The sequence below is a fragment of the Phyllobates terribilis genome, unplaced genomic scaffold (assembly GCF_046119375.1).
Source record: "Phyllobates terribilis strain yellow unplaced genomic scaffold, ASM4611937v1 Scaffold_10__3_contigs__length_209671492, whole genome shotgun sequence".
Lineage (NCBI taxonomy): Eukaryota > Metazoa > Chordata > Amphibia > Anura > Dendrobatidae > Phyllobates > Phyllobates terribilis.
In genome coordinates this window covers 128,154,120-128,166,306 of record NW_027362770.1, presented here as the reverse complement: position 1 = coordinate 128,166,306, position 12,187 = coordinate 128,154,120, and positions in this window count along the sequence as shown.

The following is a 12,187-nucleotide window of genomic DNA, read 5'->3' as shown; positions in this document are numbered from 1 at the left end:
CTCTCCAGTACCACACCGATCAGATAGATCAGTGAAGGGCAAGCACAGAGAGAACAGTTCTCTCATTGATCAGGAAGGATGCTGTCAGCATTCTCCTCATTCTGAATACGCTGCCTCCGGACTGTAAGAATAATACATATTTTAGCAAGTTTTTTCATTGCTAAAAAGTACGTCTTATTGTCTAATAGATACTGGTGTTAAAAATTACATTTGTTTACAATGCATTTTTGCCATGTATGTTATAACGGGTCAAAACCAAGAGTTTTACCATGCTGAGTTTTTTTGTGGTGCCTTTAGGCACTGATAAATTGTCACACTCTTCCTATAATTTTAATATTCTTCCAGTAAACTTTATAAGCCTGACAGCCTTTCTAGAAGACATATTGAGATGCATTTAAGTATTTGGGACCTGTTAAATACGACTGATGGTGCCCAGTTCAGTAGATGTACGGATGTTATAGGTGAAGGCCATGTCATTATGTACTACTACCTATTAAAAAAATGAAGTAGTGTAGGTCGGGCATAGAGAAAATGGAAGTTTACAAAAAAATATTACAACTATTGTTTAATAGACAATCATCACATGTAGAGTTTGCATGATTTACCTTGCTGGTACTTTATCTAAATTAGAAGCAAATTGTTTGAAGATTACTTCTACCTAAATGGCAGAAAATGCACCTATCTTGGTGATGGATAGGACAGCTTGAGGGGATATGGAGGAGGCTGTTTTTATGATAGGTGTCGTTTAAACATTTTGCTACTAATTTATGGAAAGTATCATATTTTTCTTACTATTGAACTCCCTTTAAATTAAATCACACTCCAGGTTAAATTTCCTGGAGGTATAAATTTGTGGAGGATTTGATAATACTACCTTTAATGATGTAAGGTAGAATAGTGTGGATAGAGATCTAATGTTAGTGTTTCTCTGCAGCAGGTATATTATACTCATATACATTTGCAGCAGGCAATTTATATGCATTCTATGCAGCACACACATAATCACATCACTGCTGAATGCGCAGTACATGCACATTAAGCTCTGCTATGCATGCACGCTGCTCTGCTACATGCATACAAACAGCTCAGTTACACACAGCGGTCTTACATACACACATCTCTGTTACATACATACACACACCTCCGCAGCATACACACAGCTCAGCTACATACAAACACACAACTCTCCTACAGTCACAAACATAGCTTTCCTATCTACACACATCTCTCATATATACACATACAGCTCCACTATGTACACTCAACACTGATATATATATATATATATATACATATACATGCAAACGCCCATAAAAACAGACATACACGCAACAACTGTATATATTACCACATTTTGAAATTCCGTTCAGGAATGTGACTGATCACATGATGTGAAAGGTCCTTCAGCTAAACAGGAACGTTCAGTTTCCTTACAAGTCCCAGTATCTTTCTCTCCAGTACCACACCGATCAGATAGATCAGTGAAGGGCAAGCACAGAGAGAACAGTTCTCTCATTGATCAGGAAGGATGCTGTCAGCATTCTCCTCATTCTGAATACGCTGCCTCCGGACTGTAAGAATAATACATATTTTAGCAAGTTTTTTCATTGCTAAAAAGTACGTCTTATTGTCTAATAGATACTGGTGTTAAAAATTACATTTGTTTACAATGCATTTTTGCCATGTATGTTATAACGGGTCAAAACCAAGAGTTTTACCATGCTGAGTTTTTTTGTGGTGCCTTTAGGCACTGATAAATTGTCACACTCTTCCTATAATTTTAATATTCTTCCAGTAAACTTTATAAGCCTGACAGCCTTTCTAGAAGACATATTGAGATGCATTTAAGTATTTGGGACCTGTTAAATACGACTGATGGTGCCCAGTTCAGTAGATGTACGGATGTTATAGGTGAAGGCCATGTCATTATGTACTACTACCTATTAAAAAAATGAAGTAGTGTAGGTCGGGCATAGAGAAAATGGAAGTTTACAAAAAAATATTACAACTATTGTTTAATAGACAATCATCACATGTAGAGTTTGCATGATTTACCTTGCTGGTACTTTATCTAAATTAGAAGCAAATTGTTTGAAGATTACTTCTACCTAAATGGCAGAAAATGCACCTATCTTGGTGATGGATAGGACAGCTTGAGGGGATATGGAGGAGGCTGTTTTTATGATAGGTGTCGTTTAAACATTTTGCTACTAATTTATGGAAAGTATCATATTTTTCTTACTATTGAACTCCCTTTAAATTAAATCACACTCCAGGTTAAATTTCCTGGAGGTATAAATTTGTGGAGGATTTGATAATACTACCTTTAATGATGTAAGGTAGAATAGTGTGGATAGAGATCTAATGTTAGTGTTTCTCTGCAGCAGGTATATTATACTCATATACATTTGCAGCAGGCAATTTATATGCATTCTATGCAGCACACACATAATCACATCACTGCTGAATGCGCAGTACATGCACATTAAGCTCTGCTATGCATGCACGCTGCTCTGCTACATGCATACAAACAGCTCAGTTACACACAGCGGTCTTACATACACACATCTCTGTTACATACATACACACACCTCCGCAGCATACACACAGCTCAGCTACATACAAACACACAACTCTCCTACAGTCACAAACATAGCTTTCCTATCTACACACATCTCTCATATATACACATACAGCTCCACTATGTACACTCAACACTGATATATATATATATATATATATATATACATATACATATACATGCAAACGCCCATAAAAACAGACATACACGCAACAACTGTATATATTACCACATTTTGAAATTCCGTTCAGGAATGTGACTGATCACATGATGTGAAAGGTCCTTCAGCTAAACAGGAACGTTCAGTTTCCTTACAAGTCCCAGTATCTTTCTCTCCAGTACCACACCGATCAGATAGATCAGTGAAGGGCAAGCACAGAGAGAACAGTTCTCTCATTGATCAGGAAGGATGCTGTCAGCATTCTCCTCATTCTGAATACGCTGCCTCCGGACTGTAAGAATAATACATATTTTAGCAAGTTTTTTCATTGCTAAAAAGTACGTCTTATTGTCTAATAGATACTGGTGTTAAAAATTACATTTGTTTACAATGCATTTTTGCCATGTATGTTATAACGGGTCAAAACCAAGAGTTTTACCATGCTGAGTTTTTTTGTGGTGCCTTTAGGCACTGATAAATTGTCACACTCTTCCTATAATTTTAATATTCTTCCAGTAAACTTTATAAGCCTGACAGCCTTTCTAGAAGACATATTGAGATGCATTTAAGTATTTGGGACCTGTTAAATACGACTGATGGTGCCCAGTTCAGTAGATGTACGGATGTTATAGGTGAAGGCCATGTCATTATGTACTACTACCTATTAAAAAAATGAAGTAGTGTAGGTCGGGCATAGAGAAAATGGAAGTTTACAAAAAAATATTACAACTATTGTTTAATAGACAATCATCACATGTAGAGTTTGCATGATTTACCTTGCTGGTACTTTATCTAAATTAGAAGCAAATTGTTTGAAGATTACTTCTACCTAAATGGCAGAAAATGCACCTATCTTGGTGATGGATAGGACAGCTTGAGGGGATATGGAGGAGGCTGTTTTTATGATAGGTGTCGTTTAAACATTTTGCTACTAATTTATGGAAAGTATCATATTTTTCTTACTATTGAACTCCCTTTAAATTAAATCACACTCCAGGTTAAATTTCCTGGAGGTATAAATTTGTGGAGGATTTGATAATACTACCTTTAATGATGTAAGGTAGAATAGTGTGGATAGAGATCTAATGTTAGTGTTTCTCTGCAGCAGGTATATTATACTCATATACATTTGCAGCAGGCAATTTATATGCATTCTATGCAGCACACACATAATCACATCACTGCTGAATGCACAGTACATGCACATTAAGCTCTGCTATGCATGCACGCTGCTCTGCTACATGCATACAAACAGCTCAGTTACACACAGCGGTCTTACATACACACATCTCTGTTACATACATACACACACCTCCGCAGCATACACACAGCTCAGCTACATACAAACACACAACTCTCCTACAGTCACAAACATAGCTTTCCTATCTACACACATCTCTCATATATACACATACAGCTCCACTATGTACACTCAACACTGATATATATATATATATATATATATATATATATATATATATATATATATACATATACATATACATGCAAACGCCCATAAAAACAGACATACACGCAACAACTGTATATATTACCACATTTTGAAATTCCGTTCAGGAATGTGACTGATCACATGATGTGAAAGGTCCTTCAGCTAAACAGGAACGTTCAGTTTCCTTACAAGTCCCAGTATCTTTCTCTCCAGTACCACACCGATCAGATAGATCAGTGAAGGGCAAGCACAGAGAGAACAGTTCTCTCATTGATCAGGAAGGATGCTGTCAGCATTCTCCTCATTCTGAATACGCTGCCTCCGGACTGTAAGAATAATACATATTTTAGCAAGTTTTTTCATTGCTAAAAAGTACGTCTTATTGTCTAATAGATACTGGTGTTAAAAATTACATTTGTTTACAATGCATTTTTGCCATGTATGTTATAACGGGTCAAAACCAAGAGTTTTACCATGCTGAGTTTTTTTGTGGTGCCTTTAGGCACTGATAAATTGTCACACTCTTCCTATAATTTTAATATTCTTCCAGTAAACTTTATAAGCCTGACAGCCTTTCTAGAAGACATATTGAGATGCATTTAAGTATTTGGGACCTGTTAAATACGACTGATGGTGCCCAGTTCAGTAGATGTACGGATGTTATAGGTGAAGGCCATGTCATTATGTACTACTACCTATTAAAAAAATGAAGTAGTGTAGGTCGGGCATAGAGAAAATGGAAGTTTACAAAAAAATATTACAACTATTGTTTAATAGACAATCATCACATGTAGAGTTTGCATGATTTACCTTGCTGGTACTTTATCTAAATTAGAAGCAAATTGTTTGAAGATTACTTCTACCTAAATGGCAGAAAATGCACCTATCTTGGTGATGGATAGGACAGCTTGAGGGGATATGGAGGAGGCTGTTTTTATGATAGGTGTCGTTTAAACATTTTGCTACTAATTTATGGAAAGTATCATATTTTTCTTACTATTGAACTCCCTTTAAATTAAATCACACTCCAGGTTAAATTTCCTGGAGGTATAAATTTGTGGAGGATTTGATAATACTACCTTTAATGATGTAAGGTAGAATAGTGTGGATAGAGATCTAATGTTAGTGTTTCTCTGCAGCAGGTATATTATACTCATATACATTTGCAGCAGGCAATTTATATGCATTCTATGCAGCACACACATAATCACATCACTGCTGAATGCGCAGTACATGCACATTAAGCTCTGCTATGCATGCACGCTGCTCTGCTACATGCATACAAACAGCTCAGTTACACACAGCGGTCTTACATACACACATCTCTGTTACATACATACACACACCTCCGCAGCATACACACAGCTCAGCTACATACAAACACACAACTCTCCTACAGTCACAAACATAGCTTTCCTATCTACACACATCTCTCATATATACACATACAGCTCCACTATGTACACTCAACACTGATATATATATATATATATATACATATACATGCAAACGCCCATAAAAACAGACATACACGCAACAACTGTATATATTACCACATTTTGAAATTCCGTTCAGGAATGTGACTGATCACATGATGTGAAAGGTCCTTCAGCTAAACAGGAACGTTCAGTTTCCTTACAAGTCCCAGTATCTTTCTCTCCAGTACCACACCGATCAGATAGATCAGTGAAGGGCAAGCACAGAGAGAACAGTTCTCTCATTGATCAGGAAGGATGCTGTCAGCATTCTCCTCATTCTGAATACGCTGCCTCCGGACTGTAAGAATAATACATATTTTAGCAAGTTTTTTCATTGCTAAAAAGTACGTCTTATTGTCTAATAGATACTGGTGTTAAAAATTACATTTGTTTACAATGCATTTTTGCCATGTATGTTATAACGGGTCAAAACCAAGAGTTTTACCATGCTGAGTTTTTTTGTGGTGCCTTTAGGCACTGATAAATTGTCACACTCTTCCTATAATTTTAATATTCTTCCAGTAAACTTTATAAGCCTGACAGCCTTTCTAGAAGACATATTGAGATGCATTTAAGTATTTGGGACCTGTTAAATACGACTGATGGTGCCCAGTTCAGTAGATGTACGGATGTTATAGGTGAAGGCCATGTCATTATGTACTACTACCTATTAAAAAAATGAAGTAGTGTAGGTCGGGCATAGAGAAAATGGAAGTTTACAAAAAAATATTACAACTATTGTTTAATAGACAATCATCACATGTAGAGTTTGCATGATTTACCTTGCTGGTACTTTATCTAAATTAGAAGCAAATTGTTTGAAGATTACTTCTACCTAAATGGCAGAAAATGCACCTATCTTGGTGATGGATAGGACAGCTTGAGGGGATATGGAGGAGGCTGTTTTTATGATAGGTGTCGTTTAAACATTTTGCTACTAATTTATGGAAAGTATCATATTTTTCTTACTATTGAACTCCCTTTAAATTAAATCACACTCCAGGTTAAATTTCCTGGAGGTATAAATTTGTGGAGGATTTGATAATACTACCTTTAATGATGTAAGGTAGAATAGTGTGGATAGAGATCTAATGTTAGTGTTTCTCTGCAGCAGGTATATTATACTCATATACATTTGCAGCAGGCAATTTATATGCATTCTATGCAGCACACACATAATCACATCACTGCTGAATGCGCAGTACATGCACATTAAGCTCTGCTATGCATGCACGCTGCTCTGCTACATGCATACAAACAGCTCAGTTACACACAGCGGTCTTACATACACACATCTCTGTTACATACATACACACACCTCCGCAGCATACACACAGCTCAGCTACATACAAACACACAACTCTCCTACAGTCACAAACATAGCTTTCCTATCTACACACATCTCTCATATATACACATACAGCTCCACTATGTACACTCAACACTGATATATATATATATATATATACATATACATGCAAACGCCCATAAAAACAGACATACACGCAACAACTGTATATATTACCACATTTTGAAATTCCGTTCAGGAATGTGACTGATCACATGATGTGAAAGGTCCTTCAGCTAAACAGGAACGTTCAGTTTCCTTACAAGTCCCAGTATCTTTCTCTCCAGTACCACACCGATCAGATAGATCAGTGAAGGGCAAGCACAGAGAGAACAGTTCTCTCATTGATCAGGAAGGATGCTGTCAGCATTCTCCTCATTCTGAATACGCTGCCTCCGGACTGTAAGAATAATACATATTTTAGCAAGTTTTTTCATTGCTAAAAAGTACGTCTTATTGTCTAATAGATACTGGTGTTAAAAATTACATTTGTTTACAATGCATTTTTGCCATGTATGTTATAACGGGTCAAAACCAAGAGTTTTACCATGCTGAGTTTTTTTGTGGTGCCTTTAGGCACTGATAAATTGTCACACTCTTCCTATAATTTTAATATTCTTCCAGTAAACTTTATAAGCCTGACAGCCTTTCTAGAAGACATATTGAGATGCATTTAAGTATTTGGGACCTGTTAAATACGACTGATGGTGCCCAGTTCAGTAGATGTACGGATGTTATAGGTGAAGGCCATGTCATTATGTACTACTACCTATTAAAAAAATGAAGTAGTGTAGGTCGGGCATAGAGAAAATGGAAGTTTACAAAAAAATATTACAACTATTGTTTAATAGACAATCATCACATGTAGAGTTTGCATGATTTACCTTGCTGGTACTTTATCTAAATTAGAAGCAAATTGTTTGAAGATTACTTCTACCTAAATGGCAGAAAATGCACCTATCTTGGTGATGGATAGGACAGCTTGAGGGGATATGGAGGAGGCTGTTTTTATGATAGGTGTCGTTTAAACATTTTGCTACTAATTTATGGAAAGTATCATATTTTTCTTACTATTGAACTCCCTTTAAATTAAATCACACTCCAGGTTAAATTTCCTGGAGGTATAAATTTGTGGAGGATTTGATAATACTACCTTTAATGATGTAAGGTAGAATAGTGTGGATAGAGATCTAATGTTAGTGTTTCTCTGCAGCAGGTATATTATACTCATATACATTTGCAGCAGGCAATTTATATGCATTCTATGCAGCACACACATAATCACATCACTGCTGAATGCACAGTACATGCACATTAAGCTCTGCTATGCATGCACGCTGCTCTGCTACATGCATACAAACAGCTCAGTTACACACAGCGGTCTTACATACACACATCTCTGTTACATACATACACACACCTCCGCAGCATACACACAGCTCAGCTACATACAAACACACAACTCTCCTACAGTCACAAACATAGCTTTCCTATCTACACACATCTCTCATATATACACATACAGCTCCACTATGTACACTCAACACTGATATATATATATATATATATATATATATATATATATATATATACATATACATATACATGCAAACGCCCATAAAAACAGACATACACGCAACAACTGTATATATTACCACATTTTGAAATTCCGTTCAGGAATGTGACTGATCACATGATGTGAAAGGTCCTTCAGCTAAACAGGAACGTTCAGTTTCCTTACAAGTCCCAGTATCTTTCTCTCCAGTACCACACCGATCAGATAGATCAGTGAAGGGCAAGCACAGAGAGAACAGTTCTCTCATTGATCAGGAAGGATGCTGTCAGCATTCTCCTCATTCTGAATACGCTGCCTCCGGACTGTAAGAATAATACATATTTTAGCAAGTTTTTTCATTGCTAAAAAGTACGTCTTATTGTCTAATAGATACTGGTGTTAAAAATTACATTTGTTTACAATGCATTTTTGCCATGTATGTTATAACGGGTCAAAACCAAGAGTTTTACCATGCTGAGTTTTTTTGTGGTGCCTTTAGGCACTGATAAATTGTCACACTCTTCCTATAATTTTAATATTCTTCCAGTAAACTTTATAAGCCTGACAGCCTTTCTAGAAGACATATTGAGATGCATTTAAGTATTTGGGACCTGTTAAATACGACTGATGGTGCCCAGTTCAGTAGATGTACGGATGTTATAGGTGAAGGCCATGTCATTATGTACTACTACCTATTAAAAAAATGAAGTAGTGTAGGTCGGGCATAGAGAAAATGGAAGTTTACAAAAAAATATTACAACTATTGTTTAATAGACAATCATCACATGTAGAGTTTGCATGATTTACCTTGCTGGTACTTTATCTAAATTAGAAGCAAATTGTTTGAAGATTACTTCTACCTAAATGGCAGAAAATGCACCTATCTTGGTGATGGATAGGACAGCTTGAGGGGATATGGAGGAGGCTGTTTTTATGATAGGTGTCGTTTAAACATTTTGCTACTAATTTATGGAAAGTATCATATTTTTCTTACTATTGAACTCCCTTTAAATTAAATCACACTCCAGGTTAAATTTCCTGGAGGTATAAATTTGTGGAGGATTTGATAATACTACCTTTAATGATGTAAGGTAGAATAGTGTGGATAGAGATCTAATGTTAGTGTTTCTCTGCAGCAGGTATATTATACTCATATACATTTGCAGCAGGCAATTTATATGCATTCTATGCAGCACACACATAATCACATCACTGCTGAATGCGCAGTACATGCACATTAAGCTCTGCTATGCATGCACGCTGCTCTGCTACATGCATACAAACAGCTCAGTTACACACAGCGGTCTTACATACACACATCTCTGTTACATACATACACACACCTCCGCAGCATACACACAGCTCAGCTACATACAAACACACAACTCTCCTACAGTCACAAACATAGCTTTCCTATCTACACACATCTCTCATATATACACATACAGCTCCACTATGTACACTCAACACTGATATATATATATATATATATACATATACATGCAAACGCCCATAAAAACAGACATACACGCAACAACTGTATATATTACCACATTTTGAAATTCCGTTCAGGAATGTGACTGATCACATGATGTGAAAGGTCCTTCAGCTAAACAGGAACGTTCAGTTTCCTTACAAGTCCCAGTATCTTTCTCTCCAGTACCACACCGATCAGATAGATCAGTGAAGGGCAAGCACAGAGAGAACAGTTCTCTCATTGATCAGGAAGGATGCTGTCAGCATTCTCCTCATTCTGAATACGCTGCCTCCGGACTGTAAGAATAATACATATTTTAGCAAGTTTTTTCATTGCTAAAAAGTACGTCTTATTGTCTAATAGATACTGGTGTTAAAAATTACATTTGTTTACAATGCATTTTTGCCATGTATGTTATAACGGGTCAAAACCAAGAGTTTTACCATGCTGAGTTTTTTTGTGGTGCCTTTAGGCACTGATAAATTGTCACACTCTTCCTATAATTTTAATATTCTTCCAGTAAACTTTATAAGCCTGACAGCCTTTCTAGAAGACATATTGAGATGCATTTAAGTATTTGGGACCTGTTAAATACGACTGATGGTGCCCAGTTCAGTAGATGTACGGATGTTATAGGTGAAGGCCATGTCATTATGTACTACTACCTATTAAAAAAATGAAGTAGTGTAGGTCGGGCATAGAGAAAATGGAAGTTTACAAAAAAATATTACAACTATTGTTTAATAGACAATCATCACATGTAGAGTTTGCATGATTTACCTTGCTGGTACTTTATCTAAATTAGAAGCAAATTGTTTGAAGATTACTTCTACCTAAATGGCAGAAAATGCACCTATCTTGGTGATGGATAGGACAGCTTGAGGGGATATGGAGGAGGCTGTTTTTATGATAGGTGTCGTTTAAACATTTTGCTACTAATTTATGGAAAGTATCATATTTTTCTTACTATTGAACTCCCTTTAAATTAAATCACACTCCAGGTTAAATTTCCTGGAGGTATAAATTTGTGGAGGATTTGATAATACTACCTTTAATGATGTAAGGTAGAATAGTGTGGATAGAGATCTAATGTTAGTGTTTCTCTGCAGCAGGTATATTATACTCATATACATTTGCAGCAGGCAATTTATATGCATTCTATGCAGCACACACATAATCACATCACTGCTGAATGCGCAGTACATGCACATTAAGCTCTGCTATGCATGCACGCTGCTCTGCTACATGCATACAAACAGCTCAGTTACACACAGCGGTCTTACATACACACATCTCTGTTACATACATACACACACCTCCGCAGCATACACACAGCTCAGCTACATACAAACACACAACTCTCCTACAGTCACAAACATAGCTTTCCTATCTACACACATCTCTCATATATACACATACAGCTCCACTATGTACACTCAACACTGATATATATATATATATATATACATATACATGCAAACGCCCATAAAAACAGACATACACGCAACAACTGTATATATTACCACATTTTGAAATTCCGTTCAGGAATGTGACTGATCACATGATGTGAAAGGTCCTTCAGCTAAACAGGAACGTTCAGTTTCCTTACAAGTCCCAGTATCTTTCTCTCCAGTACCACACCGATCAGATAGATCAGTGAAGGGCAAGCACAGAGAGAACAGTTCTCTCATTGATCAGGAAGGATGCTGTCAGCATTCTCCTCATTCTGAATACGCTGCCTCCGGACTGTAAGAATAATACATATTTTAGCAAGTTTTTTCATTGCTAAAAAGTACGTCTTATTGTCTAATAGATACTGGTGTTAAAAATTACATTTGTTTACAATGCATTTTTGCCATGTATGTTATAACGGGTCAAAACCAAGAGTTTTACCATGCTGAGTTTTTTTGTGGTGCCTTTAGGCACTGATAAATTGTCACACTCTTCCTATAATTTTAATATTCTTCCAGTAAACTTTATAAGCCTGACAGCCTTTCTAGAAGACATATTGAGATGCATTTAAGTATTTGGGACCTGTTAAATACGACTGATGGTGCCCAGTTCAGTAGATGTACGGATGTTATAGGTGAAGGCCATGTCATTATGTACTACTACCTATTAAAAAAATGAAGTAGTGT